General features: G+C 44.7%; 1 protein-coding gene across 1 annotated transcript in view; it reads right to left on the reverse strand.

The window, feature by feature from the left end:
* The window catches only part of kirrel3a (kirre like nephrin family adhesion molecule 3a), a 657,736-nt gene that overhangs the window by 403,797 nt on the left and 230,200 nt on the right, over positions 1-23,739 (reverse strand). The gene's annotated exons all lie outside the window — the stretch shown is intronic.

Below are 23,739 nucleotides of genomic sequence, written 5' to 3' on the forward strand. Positions count from 1 at the left end.
GAGGTGTGTGTGTGTGTTGGGGGGGCAAGATAACTTTACAACAATAACACAATAACACAAAATGACTTGAGGGGAAAAAAGGGAGCTACACAAAGTGGGCAGCTCATAGCATTTGTTGAAACTCCGGGGCACAAAATGCAATAAAATCAAACAGTGAACTCAGAAGAGTTTGAAGGAGAATCAGAGGAGGTATTTAAGAAGGATAAAATTGCATCTCGGGAGAGAAACGATGCAAATGGCAAAGATTTTGTGATTCTAACAAGAGCATCTTGGCACAACAAATGTTTCGTCTCCAGCAGCAATTATGACATCGCTGCTGGTCCGGATGGTGGTGGAGTGATGATTACAGTAATCAGAGCACGGAATCGCTGCGGTGGACGTTACAATTGTCCAGGATTAGAAATAATTATGGTATGTTTTAGCCTCAGAAGGGGCCACTGCTGAGAGCGCCAAGATTGTGTTGATCGATCAAGTGATTTCAGAGCCTGACATCCTGGGCGAAGCTTGGAGAGCTCCGTGGCAACCATGAGAAATGGTTGGGAATGAAGGCGGTGCTTTTAAGCCTTGAAGGCTGCCGGGCAGTTATGGCTTCTTGACTGCCTACAGAGTGGTGCGCCTCCGCCGCCGCGTGACACAACGGCATGATTGAGTCTTTACTCTGTCATGTCTGACACCTGAGCGGAGAGCGTTGGGCCATCAGTGATTTGAAGGATCAGCTGCAGAAAATATGAGGCGCTGGGAGAGGTTGGGGGAAAATTTATCGATTCTCCTTATCTGAGGTGCCAAACATTTTGCCGAGCAACACAACACTTTCTATTCCTCACTCTTTTCAGTGGCTTTCTCAGAAGGAAAAGTTGTTTTTTAATCAATAACTGTCAAGTGAATAAACTGTTTACACATCGCTGTGAGGACTGCATTCAACAGGTTCGATGAAAAGTAAAAGTTTAAGAATTTTATCAAACTTAAGTTAGCTGATCTTTGACTTGTTTTCTGAAATATTACCTGTCAGGAGGACGGAAAATGAAATCCAGTCCAATCAAATAACATTCACATAATACAGCTGCAGACATGAGTGCATAAAAATTACATTATTATTATTATTATTATTATTATTATTTTATTGTGCTTTTTTAATCTTTTGATTGATTTTCTTCTGTTTTTCAGGTTGTGCTGTGTGAAGCATCTTGAGGCGACCCCATCGTGAATTGCTGCTATATAAATTAATAAATGTGATTTTGATTTGATTTTATATTTGATTTGAAAAACAAGCTGAATTTTCTCGCACAGCACGTGCTCTATTTTACCCAACAATGTGTGTGTTAAACCATTTAGAATGTCAACTTACTGTACATCCATCCATTCATTTTCTATACCTGCTTACTCCAGTCAAGGGTCAGAGGGGGGCTGGAGCTTATCCCAGCAGTCATAGAGCATGAGGCGGGGTTCACCCTCAACAGGACGCCAGTTTATCACAGGGTCATTCACACACGCATGCACACTTATGGTCAATTTAGATTCACCAATTCACCCAAACTGCATGTCACTGGAGAAGGGAGGAATCCAGAGAACCTGGAGGGAACCCACACAGACACGGGGAGAAGATGCAAACTCCACACAGAAAGGACAAGGCTGGAAGCAATGCCATGACCTTCTTGCTGCGAGGCAACAGTGCTAACCACTAATCCACTGTGCCGCCCACTTATGTCCACATGAAGTCATTTAAAAATACCAGTTAAAATACAGATTTCAGTTTTTAATTGGGCCAAAGTTTACATACACCACGACGAATCCCTTATTAAACAGCATCATGTGTTGGCTATGGTGACACCAAGAAATGTTTCCATTTTAAATTGTGTTTGGTTTGAAACAACAGCGACATTTGTTTTTTCCAGTGTGCAGGAAAGAGCCTCTCCTTAAAGTCCTGATCATCTGTGGAATCACTTGACTATCACTAGCAAGGAAAACCTGTACCATCTTAGCCCTCCATGCCAACCCCTGAGCTCAGTTGTACAGCTTAGAGGTGGTGGTGCTAACAAAAGCACAGAAGGTGGAGCTGGTGGTGGCAGAGATGAAGGGGCTTCCATTTTCCTTGTCAGTGACGAGAATGGACAGGATCAATATGCAGAAGATGCAGAGGACAGGGTGAATCAGAGATTGATAGAATGATGTCCTATGGTGTCCTCTAACAGCCGTGCATCATGGCAATCCTTCGGTGGTGAGGAAGGCTGTCAGGAGATCAACCCTGGATGTAGAAATGATCAGAAACAATCAAGCGACACCTGTGTGTGGGTTCATTTAATGTGGGAATGTAATTTCATGGAAACAAACATAGGGTCCTTGACAGATCTACAGCATGGACCAATGGCTGGGAAATCCCAGATGATAGAAGTCTGAGGACCTGCTACAGCCGTCATCCAACTTCACAGCAGTTAGGTTACAAACCATCATCTCCACCGCATGATCAGCCTTTGAGGATGTCATGTTTTACCAGAGCCCCATTATCCATCTCATGTTCAGGGGTCCTGTTGGACCTTCATGGCTACCGTAGAGGCAACAGGGCACACAAGGTCCCCACCATAATCCCCTAATTGTTCGGTTAGCCAGGTATCACAACATGGATGAGGGAATTAATTTTGACACCACCTTTAATGGTAGCAGCCAACAGAAGAAGGAGGAAGATGAGAAAAAGAATGATACTCATCATCTCCTTCTCCCTTTTTGACACCATCTTTGTGCCCTCGTGTGGGTTGAGGACCATTATTTATACATTATTTACGTGATGTCTGGTCCTCACAGAATGGTTTAATTTTTGATGGAGAAACATCTCAAACCTTTAATGACAAACTGATCATATTTAATGAGAGTATAAAGGACAGCAGAGTGTTTGGTGGTTAATGCTGAGCCGACTCAGTCTCTTAACAACCAAACAGGGACCGATTCTCTGGCACATAAAAAAGCTCCTGCAGCATCTCGCCTGTGTGCCGCCGTCTTCAAAAGACTGGCAGCAAGTTGGAGGCTCTATACCCACGAATGTTCTGTTTTAATTATTCGTCCCTCTGGAGAAGCATTTCAGTTAAGGACATGCCTGATCATGACGTGACCCCATGCTGAGTTTCCTCTTTCGATTTTTCATATCCTGAAACTCTTCTCTGGAAACATGCTGCTTCCTGGTGTCTCCCAGACGTCTGCTCTTCTAATATCCCCAATCAAAACGCACATCAGAGACACTTTTTTTCTGATTCTGGCCTGCAGAGTGCCATTTTTATGTGCAAAGAAATTTGTGAAGTAAAGCTTTGATATCCATAATGACAGCTGATTTGCTGAATGGAATGAGTGAAAGGTTATTTGTTGCTTGTGTGCACACATGTTGTTTACAGTATGAAGAGGCTCAAATCTAAAATAGAGCCCATTCAGTTTCAGGGACATCCATGATAAACCACTCCCAAACAGCAACTGTCTGTCAAAGGGGCAGAGCAAACTGAGTTATCAAAAAACTAAATAAACAAATAAAATCCCACAGGCAAATTAAGGTACCTATAGTGACAAAATACCATGCAAATTAATCCTTTAAGTAGCGGGTGGTAAACAGACAATCCAAAAACACAGATAAGGCACAATTGAACATAAGTCAAGAAAGCTGGATAGAATCTAGACAATCTGGCAACGAGAGCGTGTTTTGAATAGTCTTTTAAAGAGGCCAGAATAATCATATGCAGAAGTGCCGACACATGACAGAAGCCCAAAACAAGGAAGTAAACTTCCACAAAGTGAACAAAGAACAAACTTCAAAATAGGATCACAAGGAATGATCATCACAGGGAAAAATACAAAAAAAACAAACAAAAAAACATTATAAGCACAGAGAAGGGCCAGAATGACAAAATAACCAAGACAGAGCAGAACTAAAATGTGAACCATGACATTGAACTGGAGGACACCGTTTTATTTATTCACTTCCAATATTTTACAGGGTACATGCCCAGAAGTTTCCAAAGCAGAGGAAAGCAGAGCAGGACCAGAAAATTGCAATAATTTTATTTGCACATTGCAAGACTGGGCATGTTATTAAGTACAGATCATAATGAACCTTGGTGTCATTCACAGAAATATTATGTTTTATGACCACCTGGATCCTGCAATTAGCACAAAGGTTTCACAGCAACTTGGCAGGTCTTGTGTGTCTTTGTTTGTTTGTTTGTTTGTTTTTGTGTGTGTGTGTGTGTGTGTGTGTGTGTGTGTGTGTGTGTGTGTGTGTGTGTGTGTGTGTGTGTGTGTGTGTGTGTGTGTGTGTGTGTGTGTGTGTTATAATCATTGTGCATTTTAACATTAGAGCCCAACCGATATATTGGTTGGCTAATGATATTGACCAATCTGCGCCTTTCACCAAAATATTGGCATGTATCAGCATTATTTTGCCCATTTGAAAACTTTTATTTTACTGAATACGTAACGCAGAAAAACACTTTGGCTGTTGGATATTGTGTCATTCCATATTTAGTCCAGAAAAGGGCATTCCAACTGCATTGTTTAAAATCTTATCAAGCATGGTCGGAACCTCCATCACCCCTTGGTCACATTAGCTACCAGCCACAGATGCAGAGTGACTAGCTGCCAGCAACAAGACGATGCCACCAGCTAGGTGGGACCAAAACCGGCAACAAGTCTATAAATTCTATGAATGATGAGTGATGTGAAACAGCAACACCCAATCTGGGCTGTTGGTTAAATTTAAATGCTGTTTAATATTCTTTTTTTTTTTTTAAATCATGTTTAAAGTGTAAATTATATTTCTTTGTCATAAGGATTTGACAAGAAAATATTAGGAATCAGTGGCATTTTTTTATTTTATATATTGTCAAATATCTGTGTTGTAATTTTTTTTTACTTATTTTACTTTTATTTACTCCCTAAATATCTGTATTGTATCAGTTCTCAAAAAATCCATATCGGCCGGGTGCCTAAATCGGAGACTTTGAGTAGTTTTCATGGAGTTACAGACATTTTGAAGACCCACTCATTGATTGCACGGACAAAAAGATAACTCTAATAATTAGAAATTTTATTTAAAATGTATGCATTTTTCACATTTTAAAGACTTGTAGCTCCAACATCAGTTTCACCTGAGTAAACTTTGAATGGGGGATGGATTAATAAGCTAAAAAAATGCAAATAAAAATGCATATAGGAAAAGGAAAAGAAATGAAAAAATTAAGAAAAAATAAAGAAAATAAAAGAAAAGAATAAAATAAGACAAAAGAAACCTTTTGCCACAATTTGTTCATCAGTATCTTCCAATGAAAAAAGCCTGAATACATCACACTCTTGAACATGACATAATTTTACGCTCTATGATTGTCCATAGAAGTAGGATAAACATCTATGATCTATGTGATACTGTTACAAATTAAAGTGTTTTTGGAGATTCCTGGCCAGTCTGTCAAAAATTCACTTGTGATTTTGAAAAATATGGTTTTACAATAGAAATTAATATTTTACTTTGCAAATTTGAAGTTTTATGGTAGTATTCACAATGGAGAGAGTTGCTTACTACATATATATATATATATATATATATATATATATATATATATAATCATCATTTGTTTCCATATCAGCGACAATATTATGCTGTCATTCCATGAATAAGTGGAATCTGCTCAGAATCAGGACCCCTTGCCCCCCAGTTAAAACTTCTGGATCCACCCCTGCATCGACCACTAAGGTTTTATTCATCACAATCATTTAATATATTAAAATTTTTGCTGCACTGCTGGAGCAGTTTATTTTTGTGACATTTGTTTTACACAGACATTCCAAAAAAAATTTCCCCCCTTTGTTTTGTTTGCTCTCGTTCGCTCAGGGCCACTTGGAGCAGATTCAGATTGGAGTCGCATAATGATTTGGTATTCCCATTCATTTTATAATTGCAACATTTAACAATTTTGTCATTTTTTCAGTACACACATGTGAAAAGATGAACACAGCAGCTAAAAAAACAATAAATAACCACCTGTGTGTGTTCACGGCTTTTCATTCATATAATTAACATAACTGAGGGAATTATTTCTGATTCAAACATATTTTAAGGTTACAGTGTTTGTGAATTAATGCAACGCTGCAAAAAAACATCTTCCAGATGTTTCTTTTGCATCTGCAAAATTTTTTCAACTTACAGTAGTCATTTTTTTTTAAGCACAGCAAAAGGCAACACGAAGCTAAGACTTGCGTCACGCCTGTTTCTACAAACAGCCTGGAGGAGCAGAGGCGCTGCGGACTCAACACATGGGTTTTTTCCAACAGTGGATTGAAAAGCTGCAGCCCCCTTCTGACCAATTCAGAAATAAATATATTAATGTGGAAGCCAGCTTTCTCTCATTTGGCTTCCACTCAAACCAGTAAAAATTTGAGATGTTGGTGCATGCCAGAGCCATTAAAAAAACATATTAAAAAGCATCAATAATACAACATGAACAGCAAAATGAGTCGAGACAAACTCGTTATGTCGAAGGTCAGAGTGAGTGCACTCAAAAAGGGTTTTTCTGTTCCGTGCTTTTGAACAACAACAAAAAAAAAGACAAAATTTGACTAATTAATTCAACTAAGTGAAAATAAGGAATCTGTTTTGCATGAAAATACATTTTGCAACAGTTATTAGTGGTAATTACATATTTTTTCCTGCATGTGTCTTTTATTTTAATTGAGGCACATGTTTTGGCTGATTTTGGATTTGTTGAAGATTTTGCCTGATAAAATTCACCAGATTTAAAAAAAAAAAAAAAAAAAAAAGCATGAAAAAAGTACTTCAACATCACATGGGTGTCAGAGTCTCATCTGTCTTTATGTAAAGGTACAAGTCCAACTGAATTCAGGTGACGGGAGGAGCGGTCCAACATGTCAGCAGTCACGTTCATTTCTCTGCGTCCTCTGTCTTTGAGACTGAGACACACCTGAGAAGAGCTTATGGAGCTACAGTATGAGATCTTTGGACGGAGGCATTTGTTGATGCCAATATCTGCAGGAAGATGAAGGTTCAAATCATGAGGTAGGTACTGTCTTCCTGTGTGGTTTTGAGACTTCGACTCTAATCAGTGATTAGATGACTTTTGTATGAGATGTCTTCAGAGGATGACTATGTCAAATGAATCATTACTTCAGGAGGCTCCGATGAGGAGCGTCACTTTCAGTGCGTTGGAATGACACCTACAACATTTGTCATGTGTCATGTTTCTCTACACATGATCCAGCATGCAGGTGTAGGGTAGGTGTAGTAGGAGATTACCTGTTGGAGTGAAGATCTTGTGTGAGCTGCCACTAAGGTAACCCAGAAGGCCCACGATGGGTGGACTCAATGATTCATTTACTCACTGTTGTTTCCAGATGGGACCTTCAGTGTTTTGTAACTATAACCTGAACTGACGTGTGCAAGCTAAAAAAAATGAGATGTAATTTGCTGATACATGACCAACTGCTGCACCCATCAGTTATCTGAAGAGACCAGACGAGCCCAAAAAGTGCTTCTCTGGGTGTTGCCATGTTGGCAGTACTGACTCCACCGACATCATGGCAAACTCTTAAATAGTCAAAGAGGTGGAACATGGACAAGACCCTGAGTGACCTGGATGGGACAAATAAGGCCTGGACACTCCCTCAACTTCGAGTTACCAAACATGCTAAGCTAAGAGGATTGCCTTGTTTGCCTGTGAATTAAATTATCTTTTTTTTGTGGACTGGGTGGTGGCTTTCATAATTCCTGGTTTTGGTGTGGGCATTAAAAATTATGGCCCACTTATTTTGTCAGTAATCATGGATTAAATGGATCTAAAATCAACAAGGTACAGATAGCTGACAAAAGAAAATTTCATTCGATGGAAATACTGCAGCACAGACATCTTGGATCATCCATATGGAAAATTAACTACAGAACAAGCCATATTATTACATATATTGTTCATAAAATGCTCAGAAAGGACATACACAGTCCTCTGCAACAACTAGCAGCCATAACTAGTGGCCTTTGTGCAACCAACACTGAACTCACCTTAGCGGCACTACACTCGCTGTTACTGTATTTTACAGAGTACAAGTTGCTTGGGTTTTTTGTTTGTTTGTTTTTACTAGCTTGGGAGGTCCTAATACTTACGTATACTCCAGTGTGACTTATATCCTGAAAAATCGCACAGGCAAATTAAGGTACCTATTAATACCTAATTACCTAATTAATATGGGACTTTCCCAGGGACCAAAGCACAAAACAAAATAAAATTTAATAATAAAAGAAAAAATGCCAATAATAAAAAAGTACACTCCAACAATGCACAACAGTCCCAAAATAAAGACTTCATAACATAACATATCATAATGTAAACTCCAGAGCTCTTATTCTCCAAAAATGTTGTATGCATAACTTTTTAAGACTTAAAGGAGACCTGCATTGAAATAAATGCAGTCAGATCTTTGGACCAAAAAATGACTTATATTTACACATGAGATCCTTCTGAATGTAGTAAAGTAAATCTGGAAGCCCAGATCTGTCATTCAACGGAGAAATCTTCATTTAAAAATAACAAATTTACAGCTAACATTTAGCCCTCCTCAAATTGTCCCTCTCATCATGGACGCTGCCGAGACGTCACGGAGAAGACCCTCTCCCAGCATGCATTGCGTGCCAACTGTAATTTGTGGATTTACATCAGTTTGCATCTGCACCTTTTCTTGTCTTATACGGAAGGATCTACTTTTTTTAAAAACTTCATGTTGTCTTGCGGTACGTTTGGTGAGTACACATTTCTTTTATTTGTGCTTGAAAATTATTTTGGGGGACTTTTTCATTCGCCCGTTTGATTGAGTGGTGTCGCAATGAAAATCTACTGTCTTTCGCCTCTGGTACCATCACGGGATATGGAGGCGAGACCCGCAAAGAATCCCAGTCATTAAAAATATATAAACCTCTCTCAGCGTCCATGGAGCTCTGGGGCTCTGATTGCCGAGATGTGCGGTGCTGTGGATTTTGCCGCAAGAAGTCTGTCCTTGCAGCAACAGGTGTACCGGCCGCTTCGCATTAAAACAACGAGCATAGCGGAGGTAGAGAGCGGGAGAGGAAGAATGGCGCCCGCTGTCAATGTCGTTGCTGATCTGAGCACACAGATCTGTATCTCACATTCATTGCAGCTTACTTTTGGATGTTGAAACCAGGACATGTATAAGTAACATTACTAACAGATAAAATCAATTTCAATGCGGGATCGGACTGAAGGCGGGAGCGCGTCGTCTTGTCCCTGACGTCATGGAAATGATATGGCTGTACAAACTGTTTTCATAGAGGGCTAAATTTTAGCTGCAAATTTGTCATTTTTAAACGAATATTTCTCCGCTGAATTACAAATTTGGGCTTACAGATTTACTTTACTGCATTCACAAGGGTCTTATAAATACATATCAGCTATTTCTTTCTGAAATCTGACCACATTTATTTCAATGCAGGTCTACTTTAAAACATCTTAAGCTAATGAATTATTTCCAAACAACAAACTCATCCCCATACAGTTGTCATGGAGGAAGTAACCAGCTACAGAGACCAAAACCATTCTTTGGTAGCAGGCTGTAAATGTTTTTATTTCTGCTCTAAATTTGTACATTTGAACATGGGTTTCATTTGGAACCTGCTCCTTTCTGGAGCAAGCCTCAATGTCCAGTGAAGGAACTGCAACTTTTTCTTCTTACAGGTGTGCCTCATGTTAGCTTGCTGCTACACAGACCGAAATCCATAACAATCGTTGCAGCCACTCGCGGCCATTGTAAGTTGTTGCATTTTGTGCAATATGCATGAGCACAGCCTCCATCAGTCAGACTGAGGTGCCATCGTTTCCAACCATCCCTGGTTCTCAAGACCAGGCACCTAAGTGGCTCTACTCTACTCTTTTCTACTCTCCTATTTTACTCTTCCTTTTTAGATATTTAGATATACCTTTGTATGCTGGCATAGTTCCACCTTAGAATTGAAATATAATATATAAGATATACCTTATTGAATTGTCATGTTTCCGTACAAATGTTGCATAGAGCAGAGATCTGCTGTAAGTAGAACATTCCAAAGATATTTAATACAACCGCACTGGAACAAAGACAGAGGATCTGATGGTAGTCGTTATGTGCATCACGCCTCTGTGACACTTTAATTTCCCCTCATAGGATCATAAACTGAGATGTGGCTGAAAACGTAGCTTTCTTGGCGGCATATTAATTTGCTATTGTCGTTTTCTTTTATGGCCAGAGAAGGCAGTGTTTTGGCCTTTGCCACCACAATATATTGTGACAGCAGAGATCCCAGCACCTGGCCAGATAATCGTTAAGTCGCTGTTATTGATCAAAACGCCATCAGCCCAGCAGATGACCATTCTGTGCTATAAAGCAATAAAATTCTCACTGATTGCTGCATTAATTTCAGTGTGCCAGCGCGTTACTCGCCAGCAGGACAGCAGCTATTTCCCCACTGCTGCCATTTACCTCTGCTTCATGGACGCCGCCTGTGATAATTCTCCTGTCACGTCAGCGCTATGTGCGACACTCACTATAGCGGCATCATGACGGTCTGACGCTGGGGGCGGGTTCAGCGTACAGGAGGGCAGAGGAGACATGGTGAGAGATCAGGGTGTTGTTAAACAAAACAGCCTTCAGAGACCATTAGTGAATCACATCACGGCCATTCAAGAAGCTCGTCTTTGATCCATGGGCTACTCCAGATCAAAGAAGGTCGAGCAGAGAAGTCTTCGCATTTCAGTGGGTGGCAAGGCCAAATTACCCTGAGCTACAACGTCTCTTCTCAACTCTGATAATTTCCATTTTTAAACAATGTACCGTATTTGCCCTTCGGAGGGCCCAGCCCCTTTTTTGAAGAAATTTCGATAAACATCCACCACAAATTAAATTAATTTACATGGAATACATTTAATGAATCAGAAAAGGACAGAAAATGGACACAATCAGATGAGTTATTTGTCATATATATTTTACCCGAGGCCAAAATATGGCCATCGGGTATTGCAAAGACTTGTTGTCCGTCCATCTGTCTGTCTGTCTGTCCATCTGTCCAGTCCTGTTACTGCCAGAGTCTTCAAATCCACCGGGATCATTGTTGGGACACAGACCTTGGACAAGTTCAAAGATGGCTAACCTTGACCTATTTTAAGAGGTATTTTAAGAGCTTTAAAGAGTTGCTTTCTGTTATAATGTGATCCGTTGCATGTCTGTGTGACAGCCAATCAGAGTAGAGCTGCAACATGATGTCAGTGGCTGGTCTATTCAAAACCGCTCTGTTTTGTGTGCTTTTTTACGTTTCTGGTATATTATGTAAAAGCTAGCGAGCAATAAGCACTTCCAAAAGTGAAAATGCTGTTTTTAGAACCTATTAATACAAGACATTTTAAGGAGGTTAGCATGATGGCGTCACTTCCTACTTTAGCGACTTGCTAACTGCTTCATTTCTGGTATATTATGTAAAAGCTAGCGAGCAATAAGCACTTCAAACCGGAAATGCTGTTTTTGGAACCTATTAACACGAGACATGTTAAGGAGGTTAGCATGATGGCGTCACTTCCTAGTTTAGTGACTTGCTAACTGCTTCATTTCTGGTATATTATGTAAAAGCTAGCGAGCAATAAGCACTTCAAACCGGAAATGCTGTTTTTGGAACCTATTAACACGAGACATGTTAAGGAGGTTAGCATGATGATGTCACTTCCTAGTTTAGCGACTTGCTAACCGCTTCATTTCTGGTATATTATGTAAAAGCTAGTGAGCAATAAGCACTTCCAAAACTGAAAAAGCTGTTTTTGGAACCTAACACAAAACATTTTAAGGAGGGTAGCATGATAATGTCACTTCCTAGTTTAGCGACTCGCTAACTGCTTTTTCTGGTGTATTATGTAAAAGCTAGCGAGCAATAAACACTTCCAAAACTGAAAATGCTGTTTTTGGAACCTAACACATGACATTTTAAGGAGGGTAGCATGATAATGTCACTTCCTAGTTTAGCGACTCGCTAACCACTTCATTTCTGGTATATTATGTAAAAGCTAGCGAGCAATAAGCACAAAACTGAAAATGCTGTTTTTGGAACCTAACACATGTTCTTGTAACCTGATAACACCTCTAGTGTCATTTACAAGACACTTTGTGGACGTTAGCTTTTACAACTTACACCAACTCAAAGCTAACTTTTTATGGAGTTATATTTGTCTCATTAATATTAATATGTGCAAATGCACAGAGGGTGATCTACAACTTTTCCTCGATTTGTACAACATGAACAGATGATTTGATTTGAACATGTACAAATTCTATGTAAGACAAGAGAAGCTTAATAATTAATTGAAGAACTGCAAATTATAAGGAGTGCTCATACGGCCAAGGGCATTTTAGCATTTCGTTACCTTTTTATTTGTGATGAAATTAGTCATTTTATTGAAATTTGCATTCCAAACTACATGATATTGGCCCTGCATCAACCCATCGCCTCTTCAGGCAGAATGTCGTGGGGAAAGCCTTGGGACCTCTGATGGCAGAATAAGGCAAGTCCGCACATACAAGGGTATTTTTAAAATCAGGAATTTTCTACCTTTGGGTTAAAAACATAAGATCTCTGTCCATAAAATAATGGAAAAGACTGTGTTGTATTGTTCATTAAATAATATTATTGCCATGTGGTTAATAATGAAATATGATGTCGCCTCATGTCATCAACTACATGAATTCTGCTATGATGACAGGAAGAAGTAAGTCCTAAACACCAGAGGAAGTTTTTCCTTGCCACTGTCGCTTGTGTGCTTGCTCAAGGGGGTTGGCAAGGGTTAGACCTTACCCATGTGAAGCACCTTGGTGCAACGTATGCTGTGATTTGGTACTATATAATTAAACTGAATTGAACTGAAGCCGCATCACAAAGTAAAACTGCAGGACTGATGGCCTTTGGTGCAGCTTTGCACTCTATGAGTGCACTTCTAGTTATTATGTTTGCAAGCAGGTCTGGGTCATTTATCAGGCGTTTCATCCACCTGCTGTCTCCCCTGAAACAATACACAAACAGCAGCCCGCTGTGGTTATTGGTTCTGCACATTCATTATTCAGTATTAGTACTGAATGCACAAAGCCAGAATATTTAACAAATCCTGCAGGGACTTTGTGTGTTTCCAAGATGTAGTGAATTCAGACCCCGAGGTAACCGCGCAAAGAAGAAGAAGTGTAGACATTTAAAGGGGTTGGCATCCTTTCATATCACTCAAAGAAACCTTTGACATTTGTGGGACCTCAGAGTTAATTTGAGTGAGGGCAGAGGAGAACCTGGAATGACACACACTTTCATTATGGAGAAGTGGTGCCAAGAAAGCGCCCGGAGCCAGCTGGACACGGTGACCATGACAACAGCCATGCCATTGTAGAAGCACTGTACACCCTCGTTGCGCTTGCCAAAGTGACATTTTCTGTTTGCTCTTGCTTGTGTTGCACCTGTTTATGTTTTGTACAGGGAGCATTGGTGAGTGCCAGCGCACTAATGTGAAGCGGCTCTCTGATCAGTGAAAGGTGAGGCCTTTGTTCAAGCAACCGGGTGCCGCTCGCGAGGAGCAGCTGTTATCTGGTCTGAGCAGGAGGCAATCTGTTGCAGCCTCTGCGGCTGTGCGGCCAGTCGAGTATCATCACCTCAAAGGCGGCTCATGCTTGGAGTCGAGCCTTAGCCGCAAGTCTGGCTCTCAAAACAGTCACAATTACAGCCATTAACATGCCTAATTAATAGATTAGTGTCAGATGAAGCAAAAATGGTGCAGGCTTCTTTTTTGGTTCAGGGCTCAGTGCTTTTTGCTCATCCTCTCTCGCTCTCGCTTTCCCATTAGTCTTTGCATTTCATGTGGAGAGAGAAAATGGCAGCCTGTCTGTTAATGTCTTACCTCCAGCCAAGAAGCTGCGTCGCCATCAAAGATCTCACACCGTGTTCGTGGAGCACGTGGCGATGTCAGGCTGATGGAGAAGCTTATTTAATTAATGTCCTAGCAGCGCTGCCCCGCAAACGCACCATCGGCTGAGTGCTGCAGCAACAGCAGGATAATTCTGCTGACAGGTCCAGCTGTTGCCCGTCGCTACCCGCAGTGAGCTCCGCTAATTGTATCATTGTGAAGTACAACAAGGGCCTGTCATCTTTGTGTGACTCTCGCATTATTCTTCACAGGAGATAGCTTTTAATAAGATGAAAATATACAACTACACACGTGTCACAGGTGGAATACATGTCTGAGAGAGAGAACAACAAAATTAGCAGCAGCTAGCTCAGCTCTTTTCTCTTTCTACACCAATGTGCTGCAAATGCTAACAGCGAGCACAACTAATTTGTTGGCTAAACAAAGTGTGAACCCAGTCACATGTGCCACAAGGTAGGTGATATTGCAAATTTTGTTGTGTGGGCCGCTGAAGAGGAGGTACTGCTGGCCCACCACCACAAGAGGGCGCCCTGCTTGGAGTGCGGGCTCCAAGCACGAGAGGGTGCCAGACCCAGAGGAAGTGACAGCTGTCACTCATCTACACCAGTACTTAAGCCGGACTGCAACTCCACCTCCCCGCCGAGAAATCGACTACCGAGAGTACCAGGTTTGACAGCCGAAGACAGAGGTCACCTGGGGACTCGGGACTTGGCGGCTCCGGTGTTCTTCAGACCGTTGGTGGTGGAGGCCGTGTGGGACGCGGCCTCTCTCTCGTCGGGGTCTTCTATCTTCGAGCCTGCCCACACGTCACCTGGTGTTAATTGACTTTGCAATTTCTGTATATTTAGTTGTGTATTGTCACAACATTAAATTGTTACCTTTTGGCTTACTCATTGTCCGTTCATTTGCGCCCCCTGTTGTGGGTCCGTGCTACGACACCTTCCCAACAGGATTTCTCGGCCAATCGTCATGGATTCCGAGGGGCGTCAGCTCGAGCGTGAACGGCCAATGGAAGAGCCGGGGGCGCAGGCGTCAGCGGGAGGCGTGTTGAGTGAGCTGCAGCAGATCTTAACCGCCTTCACGGCTCGGTTGGATTTAGTGACCGAGCAGAATGTCCTCCTTAATCGGAGAGTGGAGGCTCTCGCCGCCAGGGTGGAAGCGCACGACCAGGGCGCTGCTGCAGCTCCTCCTCTGGCTGGTCCTGGGCCTGAATCAGACGTACCACTGGTCGTTCAACGAACCCCCCCACCGTCCCCTGAAGCATACATAAGCCCTCCGGAACCGTACGGGGGCTGTGTCGAGACGTGCACGGACTTCCTCATGCAGTGTTCGCTCGTCTTTTCACAGCGCCCTGTCATGTACGCATCAGACGCTAGCCGGGTAGCTTATGTTATTAATCTGCTTCGAGGAGAGGCACGCGCATGGGCTACGGCGCTTTGGGAGCAGAACTCACGGCTCCTAACGTCTTATACTGGGTTTGTACGGGAGTTCAAACAAGTGTTTGATCATCCCAACAGAGGCGAGACCGCTTCAAACGTGCTGCTGTCGATGAGACAGGGGCGCCGTAGCGCAGCCGAGTATGCAGTCGACTTCCGCATCGCGGCAGCGAGGTCCGGCTGGAATAACGTTGCGCTCCGCGCCGCCTTTATAAGTGGGCTGTCCCCGGTCCTTAAGGAGCACCTACTGGCTAAGGAGGAACCGCGGGATTTTGACGGGCTTGTCGATTTGGTTATACGCTTAGACAACCGTTTGAATGAGCATCGTCGGGAGCAGGCCGGGGGGCGTGACCGGGCACGAGCCGTCCCTCCCCCTTCCGGTTCCGACAAGGTGACGTCGTCCCCACGCTTCACTGCCAGAGAGCCCCGTGTGGCTACAGCTCCCCCTGCTGAGGAGGCTATGGACACGAGCAGGGCCAAAGTAAGATCAAATGTCAGACAAAGGAGACTGGCCCGCGGGGAGTGTTTTGTCTGCGGCTCTTGTGAGCACATGCAGAGGGACTGCCCTGAACGGTCAAACTACAACGCCCGTCCTTAGAAACTGGGCTAAGGGTGGGCCATAACACACACGCGGAAAGACCCCGCAGATCGGCACGAATCCCAGTAACAATCCTTTGTGAGGAGTTAACCCTTCACGCCCCAGCACTGATAGACACAGGGTCAGAAGGGAATCTGCTGGACAGCAGATGGGCAAAGGAAGTAGGGCTCCCTCTGGTGGCTCTGCCGGCACCAGTGCAGGTGCGAGCACTAGATGGCACCCTGCTTCCATTAATCACACATCAGACACAACCAGTGACCTTGGTTGTGTCTGGGAATCACAGGGAGGAGATAGTGTTCCATGTAACACCATCTACCTCCCGAGTGATCTTGGGTTTTCCATGGATGGTGAAGCACAATCCCCGGGTCGATTGGCCGTCCGGGGTTGTGACGCAGTGGAGCGAAACCTGCCACCGGGAGTGTTTAGGATCCTCGGTTCCCCCCGGCACTACAGCTAATGAGGAGGTCAGAGTCCCCCTCAATCTATCGGCGGTGCCTAAGGAGTACCATGGTCTTGCTGACGTTTTCAGCAAAGATCTGGCGCTCACTCTTCCTCCGCACCGACCGTATGATTGTGCCATCGATTTAGTCCCGGGCGTTGAGTACCCGTCCAGTAGGTTGTACAACCTCTCACGTCCGGAACGCGAATCAATGGAGACCTACATCCGGGACTCCTTAGCTGCCGGGCTGATCCGGAACTCCACCTCCCCGATGGGTGCTGGTTTCTTTTTTGTGGGCAAGAAGGACGGCGGACTCCGTCCATGCATTGATTACAGAGGGCTGAACGAGATCACGGTTCGCAATCGATACCCGTTTCCTCTGTTGGATTCAGTGTTCACGCCCCTGCATGGAGCCCAAATCTTTACGAAATTGGATCATAGAAACGCGTACCACCTGGTTCGGATCCGGAAGGGAGACGAATGGAAGACAGCATTCAACACCCCGTTAGGTCATTTCGAGTACCTGGTCATGCCGTTCGGCCTTACTAACGCCCCCGTGACGTTCCAAGCTTTGGTAAATGACGTCTTGCGGGACTTCCTGCATCGGTTCGTCTTCGTATATCTGGACGATATACTCATCTTTTCCCCGCACCCTGAGACCCATGTCCAGCATGTACGTCAGGTCCTACAGCGGTTGTTGGAGAACCGGCTGTTTGTGAAGGGCGAGAAGTGCGAGTTCCACCGCACTTCTTTGTCCTTCCTGGGGTTCATCATCTCCTCCAACTCCGTCGCCCCTGATCCGGCTAAGGTTGCGGCGGTGAGAGATTGGCCCCAACCAACAAGCCGCAGGAAACTACAGCAGTTCCTCGGCTTTGCAAATTTTTACAGGAGGTTCATCAAAGGTTACAGTCAGGTAGTTAGCCCCCTGACTGCCCTGACCTCCACCAAGGTCCCCTTCACCTGGTCGGATCGGTGCGAAGCCGCGTTCCAGGAGTTGAAACGCCGGTTCTCGACTGCACCAGTTCTGGTGCAGCCTGATCCTGATTGCCAGTACATAGTAGAAGTGGACGCCTCTGACTCAGGGATAGGAGCCGTGCTGTCCCAGAGCGTAGAGGCTGATAAAGTTCTCCATCCTTGTGCCTTTTATTCCCGCAGGTTGACCCCAGCTGAACGGAACTATGACGTTGGCAACCGGGAACTTCTTGCGGTGAAGGAGGCTCTTGAAGAGTGGAGACACCTGCTGGAGGGGGCGTCGTTGCCCTTCACGGTTTTCACTGACCATCGGAACCTGGAGTACATCCGGACCGCCAAGCGGCTGAACCCCAGGCAAGCCCGCTGGTCTCTGTTCTTCGGGCGCTTTGACTTCCGGATTACATATCGCCCCGGGACCAAGAACCAAAAATCAGATGCATTGTCCCGAGTGCACGAAGAAGAAGCCAAAGCCGGGCTGTCGAACCCCACCGAGACCATCATCCCCGAGTCCACTGTCGTGGCCACCCTTACCTGGGACGTGGAGAAGACCGTCCGGGAGGCCCTGACCAGGAGCCCGGACCCGGGGACTGGCCCCAAGGACAGACTGTACGTCCCACCAGAGGCAAGAGCTGCCGTATTGGACTTCTGTCACGGGTCCAAGCTCTCCTGTCATCCCGGAGTGCGTAGGACCGTGGCAGTAGTCCAGCAGCGCTTCTGGTGGGCGTCCCTGGAAACCGACGTCCGGGACTACATCCAGGCCTGTACCATCTGCGCCAGGGGCAAGGCAGACCATCGGAGGACGACGGGCCTCCTCCAACCCCTGCCAGTGCCTCATCGCCCCTGGTCTCACATCGGCCTGGATTTCATCACGGGCCTCCCGCCGTCCCAGGGCAACACCGTAATCCTCACGATAGTGGACCGGTTCTCCAAGGCGGCCCACTTCGTGGCCCTCCCGAAGCTCCCAACGGCCCAGGAGACAGCAGACCTCCTGGTCCATCACGTCTTGCGGCTGCATGGGATACCTTCGGACATCGTCTCAGATCATGGTCCCCAGTTCTCTTCACAGGTGTGGAAGAGTTTCTGCAAGGAGCTGGGGGCCACCGTGAGTCTCTCCTCCGGGTACCACCCCCAGACCAACGGCCAGGAAGAGCGGGCCAACCAGGAGTTGGAGCAGGCCCTTCGGTGTGTCACCTCCGCACATCCGGCGGCCTGGAGTGACCATCTGGCCTGGATCGAGTATGCCCACAACAGCCAAGTTTCGTCTGCTACCGGCCTCTCCCCTTTTGAGGTGTGTTTGGGGTACCAGCCCCCATTGTTCCCGCTGGTGGAGGGAGAGGTCGTGTGCCCTCGGTCCAGGCCCACCTCAGGAGATGTCGCCGGGTGTGGCGGACCGCCCGCTCTGCCCTGTTGAAGGCCCGGACGAGGGCCAAGTCCCATGCGGACCGCCGACGGTCCCCGGCCCCCACGTACCAGCCCGGGCAGGAGGTGTGGCTGTCAACAAAGGATATCCCCCTCTGTCTGGACTCAACCAAGTTGAAGGACAGATACATCGGACCATTCCCTATCCTCAAGATCATCAACCCGGCCGCAGTGAAGCTCCGTCTCCCGGCTTCGCTGCGGATCCACCCTGTCTTCCACGTGTCCCGTCTCAAACCGCACCACACCTCGCCCCTCTGTACACCTGGACCCACGCCGCCTCCTGCCCGGCTCATCGACGGGGAACCTGCTTGGACGGTCCGCAGGCTCCTGGACGTCCGTCGTAAGGGCCGGGGGTTCCAATATCTGGTGGACTGGGAGGGGTATGGACCTGAAGAACGCTCCTGGGTGAAGAGGAGCTTCATCCTGGACCCGGCCCTCCTGGCCGATTTCTACAGACGTCACCCGGACAAGCCCGGTCGGGCGCCAGGAGGCGCCCGTTGAGGGGGGGGTCCTGTTGTGTGGGCCGCTGAAGAGGAGGTACTGCTGGCCCACCACCACCAGAGGGCGCCCTGCTTGGAGTGCGGGCTCCAAGCACGAGAGGGCGCCAGACCCAGAGGAAGTGACAGCTGTCACTCATCTACACCAGTACTTAAGCCGGACTGCAACTCCACCTCCCCGCCGAGAAATCAACTACCGAGAGTACCAGGTTCGACAGCCGAAGACAGAGGTCACCTGGGGACTCGGGACTTGGCGGCTCCGGTGTTCTTCAGACCGTTGGTGGTGGAGGCCGTGTGGGACGCGGCCTCTCTCTCGTCGGGGTCTTCTATCTTCGAGCCTGCCCACACGTCACCTGGTGTTAATTGACTTTGCAATTTCTGTATATTTAGTTGTGTATTGTCACAACATTAAATTGTTACCTTTTGGCTTACTCATTGTCCATTCATTTGCGCCCCCCCCTGTTGTGGGTCCGTGCTACGACACCTTCCCAACAAATTTACCTTTTCTGTCCAGTCACAAGAGCTGCTAGTACTGTTAGCAGTTGCAGCAGTAAGCAGAATAGAAGTGTAGCACATATATAACATGTAAGCTAACTGTGTTATGTTAATACAATTTCACAGCATCGGCAAACTGTCCTACAATGCTCTGCATGCAGCACAAAGGTTAAAAGATAGCGTTCCTCAGTCCGTCTACGAGAGCAGGTTCATGGTATTTCATTAGTATAATCAAGGACCAAAACTGTTGAAACATTGATTGCATCAACAACAGTTTTAAAGGAGAAGAACTCATTTTACCTCAGTCCACTTCTTGTGAAGTTCCCCCAAGTTCTTGAATCGGTTTTACTTGACAGTCTCCTCCAGGCTGCAGTCATCCCTGTTGCTTGTGCATCATTTTCTACCACACATTTCTCTTGCAGTCAACTTTCCATGAATATGGTTTGAAACAGCACTTGGTGAACTGCCAGCCCTTTTAGCAATGAATTTTTGTGGCTTTAGCCACCTTGACAGTTGCACAGATTTGTTCCCCACACTGGCACACAATTCATTGTGCCAGTGTGTGTGACTTTTAGATGGTACACTTGAAAGCATGAAGCTTAGTTTGCATGTCTAGTTTGTTCACGTTATGTTTACACATACATGATGCACTTTTCATGCAATGCGTAACTGAAAGTGGTGTGCATTGGCATGCAATGGCATGGGATCGCACGACATTTATTCCTCTTTTCAAGTATTGTTGGCGCATTGTTTACGTACAGTTTATGACATGGTATGCACGATATGCATTGTTCCCGCAAAGACAAGCATTGCCACAACCACTTCTTGCATGCTTGAAGCAGTCATGGCATTATTTGGTCCCGCTTTGTCCCACTTGATGCCATGTTATATAAAATAGCAGGCATCGCATTATTCCATTCATTCTTCGATTTATTGTCGACCCTACAAGCATTTGAATACCACAGAAGAAGCTTTTAAAAACAAGAAAAGGCCTCCATATTATTTTGCAGTTGCAACACTACTTCTTGAAGAGCAGGAGAAAATCAGAAAGAACAGGGCAAAGAAGAACGCATAACCCTAACTAGAAAAAAAGAAAGCAAGCACAGTGTGGGTGAGGGAATGCTTGACTAGAAGACACCACTTTGGACATTATCACCTTATGGAGATTAGAACATTATTGAGATGCTAGGAATTCCACAAATGAAGAGGATGAGGGGAGAGGAATAGCCCTATCTATCTCTGCAACTTCTGGCTCCAGTTGTTCCTCGGTTTCTACTTCTTCAAGTATTCCAGCCACTGCTGGTCTTGCTATTCTTCTTTAATTCTTGGCAGACATGTTGAAGTTGTAGCGCCTTCATTGTTGAGATGAAAATGTATCAGAACTGGTGATGGGCTTGCTATACTCACAGTGTGCAGTCGTCCTTGATTGGTGGGTGAAGAGTGTGCGGTCATCACTGATTGATGCCTGAGCAATGCATGAAGTTGGCGTGCCCAATTAGTGTCGTGATTGTGACATGTGCAGTGTTTGTGCCTTCCGCAAACTATGCAGGAACTCTTCGTAGGGGCCCCATTTGCCTCCTTCACATCAACTTAGTAGGTGTCAGGATTGTGCAATCTGTCGCGACCATGTTGTAAATGAATTGTGCAGTTCGTGTCACTGTGTGACAATGCACGTCCTGCTTGCAATGACACGCATTGACATGCAATAAGTTGTGCAATGTTCACAACTAGTTCACGGAAGTGGCACGAAATTTATACGTGCCTGACAGTTTTAACATTTCAAAATTTTCTTTGCGCATTGCACACAGCCTCACACAGTTTACAGCAGTTTATAACAAGTTTACTCAATGACAAGCAAAATTACGTGTCAGTGTGGGGACCAAATTCATGCAAGCATCAAAGCAGCCTTACCTTCCTTGTGAAAAGTGTCAATGAGTGTCAGTTGTAAAGCAGAAGAGCTCATTTTACCTCAGTTCCCATTATTGTGACGATCCCCCAAGTTCTTGAATTGGTTTTGCCTGACAATCTTCTCAAGGCTGTGGTCATCCCTGTTGCTTACAGTTTTCCTACCACATTGTTTCCTTCCAGACAATATATGTGAAACAGCACTCTACCTGTTACCAATGACCTTCTGTGGCTTACCCTCCATGTGGAGGGTGTCAACGAGTGTCTTCTGGACAGCTGTTGAATCATCAGTCTGCCCAATAATTTTGGTTGTGTAGACTGAACCAGACTCAGATTTGTGGTATTTATACTGCACAAAAAAAATGACTTAGTCAAACATGAAATTAAATCAACTGTATTGTTCAGATACTTTTTACCTTTCAATTTCAATTTATTTCATTTATATAGCACTAAATCACAACAAGGTTGCCTCAAGGCTCTTCACACAAGTAAGGTCTAACCTTAAAAAACCCCCAGAGCAACAGTGGTAAGGAAAAACTCCCTCTGAGGAAGAAACCTCAAGCAGACCAGACTCTGCTTGGGCCATGCTACCGATACAATTTACAGAACAATTCACAAAACGAACATACAGGAAATGTTGTCGGTGCACGGGACAGTTTCTGGAACAGATACCATACCTATCTCTGGATGGAGCCACACCTCAAACAGAGAAAAGAAAAAAAGCAGAATCAAGCATCAGAAAGATAACAAATACAGTATAATTTGTCAGCATTAAGCAACAAGAAAAACAGAAGGATTACAAAGGTGATCGTCGGCCATGAGCCCTAAGCTTCACTGAAAGTGAAATTCTGTGTGAAAAATTCCACGCAGAATTTAGATAAAGTTGAGGCTGCTGCACGCTCTGTTTCCTATAAAATGAATTTAAAGAGTAAAAAGCATAGAACTATTACTATACCAGTATGTTAGCCATACGAAAGGGAAAATAAGTGTGTCTTAAGTCTGGACTTAAAAGTCTCTACAGAATCTGACTGTTTTATTGATGCAGGGAGATCATTCCACAGAACAGGGGCACGATAAGAGAAAGCTCTGTGACCTGCAGACATCTTATTCACCCTAGGGACACTAAGTAGTCCTGCACCTTGAGAACGCAGAGCCCAGGCCGGTACGTAGGGTTTAATTAGGTCAGCTAAGTAGGGAGGTGCCAGTCTGTGAACAATTTTATTGGCTAGTAGCAGAACCTTAAAATCTGATCTCACTGAGACAAGAAGAGATGCCAAAATGGGTGTAATGTGGTCAAACTGTCTGCTTTGTGTCAAAACTCTGGCAGCAACATTTTGAGCCAAATGGAGACCCCATTCAATTGGTCTCCGATCGAAATGAGGTATGATCAGAAGGCGTGATTCCGGAGTCATGATCAGAAAGCAAGACCTTTTATTTGTTTGAGCTGTCGGCTGTAATTATCAAAATTAAAATGCTTGAAACAGTTTATATGTAAAGAGTCTAGAATATATATAATTTTCACTTTATGAAACATCTGACAAAAAAAAACCTGTACTTTCACAATATTCAAACTTTCTGAGATGCACCTGAATGTACAGTGTTTAGCCCCGCGTTGAAAACTCCATAACTGTAGCAGATCCCATAAAGAGTACCACTATAACACCAAAGTCCCAACTTCAGGGATTAAAACATTGACATGGTTGAAGACATTTGACGATGAATAATGCCAAGTCTCTGGTTCCAAATTTTCAAACAAGATGGGTTCTTGCTTTTCTGTGTTTAATATACGCACTGCTGGTTGTTCAAAACACTTTCTGATTGATTATTAACCAATGGATCAAACATCCAAGTAAAGTTGTAAAATCACAGAAGCTCCAGTAGTATACAACAGTTACTGAGAGTATTTTCAACTTTTTTTAATGCTCCGGAGACCTGTGCAGCCGGTCCACCACAACCCAAGGCTCAGAGGTCTGAAACTGTCAATAAATCTGTCAACTGCTGATGGTGTGAAGTT

Source organism: Thalassophryne amazonica, chromosome 9, assembly GCF_902500255.1.
Source record: "Thalassophryne amazonica chromosome 9, fThaAma1.1, whole genome shotgun sequence".
NCBI lineage: Eukaryota > Metazoa > Chordata > Actinopteri > Batrachoidiformes > Batrachoididae > Thalassophryne > Thalassophryne amazonica.